At 33.2% G+C, this 1,956-nt stretch overlaps 1 non-coding gene across 1 annotated transcript; it reads right to left on the reverse strand.

The window, feature by feature from the left end:
• Positions 1-737: 737 nt before the first annotated feature.
• Positions 738-821, reverse strand: TRNAL-CAA (transfer RNA leucine (anticodon CAA)). The gene has a single exon. It is a non-coding gene; the product is annotated as a tRNA-Leu (tRNA).
• Between the last annotated feature and the right edge of the window lie 1,135 nt (positions 822-1,956).

The raw sequence follows: 1,956 nt of genomic DNA on the forward strand, positions 1-1,956 counted from the left end.
TATTAAAAACCATAGCAATAGCCGACCAAAATCGTCGGCAATCTACTTATTTTTCGATGAAAATCATCAACAGCTTTGTCATCTCCCGACATTTAAAGAGCTGAGCGTTGACAGAGATTGGGTTACCACGACGTCGACGTCGGGAATAGGCGTAAATATTAGTGTGATCCTATTATAGCAAAAAGCTACTGACATCATTCCAAACTGTCGGCAAATAATGTCATTCTCGATGCTCTAAATACGGCGTTGGGATCGATGGCTTATTGTTGACGTCATATACAAGCGTCTGGAATGACATTACTTATCGACCGTGTCCTTCAGGCATTGAAACTTGAGCATGCTAGCATGGAGCACCTAAATGCCAAAGAGCGAGACTAGGAGAGAATAAGAGAGCAAAAAAGAAAGAGAAGAGAGCGATCTGTGAGAGAATGAAAACGAATTATGAGAGAAGGAAAAGGAAAAGAAAGAGGAGCGAGAGAGGAAAGAGCGACATTGACCATTCCGCATGAACGCGAGGAGTTTCGTTTTAGTAATTTCACCTGGTGTTGATATCAGAAATTGGTAAAAAAAAAACCCCGTCATTTTCAAAAGTGAGACAAATCTCATTTTCCCCTCTCAATCAAATTCTAAAAACAAAAACAAGTTTTTAAAAACTATAATTATGTTTGGCATTAAATAACCATTTAATTTTTTTTTTGGGAGAAAACACAACTCACTTCATGAATCATTTATTTGTTTGTCAGAAATGGGATTTGAACCCACGCCCTCTCGCGAGGACCAGAACTTGAGTCTGGCGCCTTAGACCACTCGGCCATCCTGACTTTTGCCTTTTAATTTAAATAGTATTTATTTATCATTTTATTGTTGAATATTCATATAGTATTAAACAAAAATCTTAAGTTAAACTTTGTGAAAATGTCAATGTTGAAAGAAAAATGATGGTCTTAATTTTATGAAATATTGATAAAATGTCGGCTAAATAAAACACATTTTTGGTCTTTGAAGTTTAAAGTCAACGTCTAGTCTTTAAGGTTTCAAAATAAACATCTTAGTCCCTAAGGTTTGAGAAATAGATCTAAATGATCCTTGGAGGCTTTTTGACCATTAGCTGACTAACGGAAAAATGATGTGACGTTAAATGATGAGTTAGCTAGTTTATTTGGCAAAAATTATTAATTTAATATTATTTGTTTGAATGATGTGGTATCCTTTTTCTTCCCATCTTCATCCTCTCCTCTTCAACTACAGTTATTATTGTGTCTTTCATGTCGCTACCTAGTGAAGAACGAGGACACTGCTTTTTCTCTTACAGTCATGCATCGTCTAGTGAGGAATGAAAAAGAAGCATTCAGATTCGAATTTTCCTTCATTCTTGAGCTCAGACATGAACAAAGATCTGTACGAAGAAGATTAAGACCAACGACAACCTTCTAATAGGAATTTGTTTCACTAAAATACTCTCTTCTTTTTTTTTTAACAATTTTGGCAGAAAAGTTTATGATTTGATCCCAACTTTCTAAGCCTCCTGAAAATATCCAAAGAAAAAAATAGCATAGATTTGTTGATAAAATTTACTAGTTTTGTCGATTTGCTAACAACATTTCTATAACAGAAACATTTCTCAAACTTCAAGGAGAAAAATGTTCATTTGAAAACTTCATGGACCAAATAGACATCAACCTTAAGCCTCAATGACCAAAAGGGAATTTCTAAAACAAGATGACAAAGTTGTTCAAATGTATTTTTTATAATTTAACTTAGTAGACGTTGATGATGATGCATATTTTCTAACAAAATATATATAAAAAAAACATTCACATTATTGTCATTTTGAAATTTCAATTATTTTTATATGTTTTATGGTTTTTTAATTACAATATAATGGGAATGCTAATGGAGATATTGATCCATCACTTGTGTTGATATCAAACTCAAAAAAATATGGAAAAGTTGATG

The sequence above is a fragment of the Benincasa hispida genome, chromosome 2 (assembly GCF_027475165.1).
Source record: "Benincasa hispida cultivar pf3 chromosome 2, pf3_genome.v1.1, whole genome shotgun sequence".
Taxonomy (NCBI): Eukaryota; Viridiplantae; Streptophyta; class Magnoliopsida; order Cucurbitales; family Cucurbitaceae; genus Benincasa; species Benincasa hispida.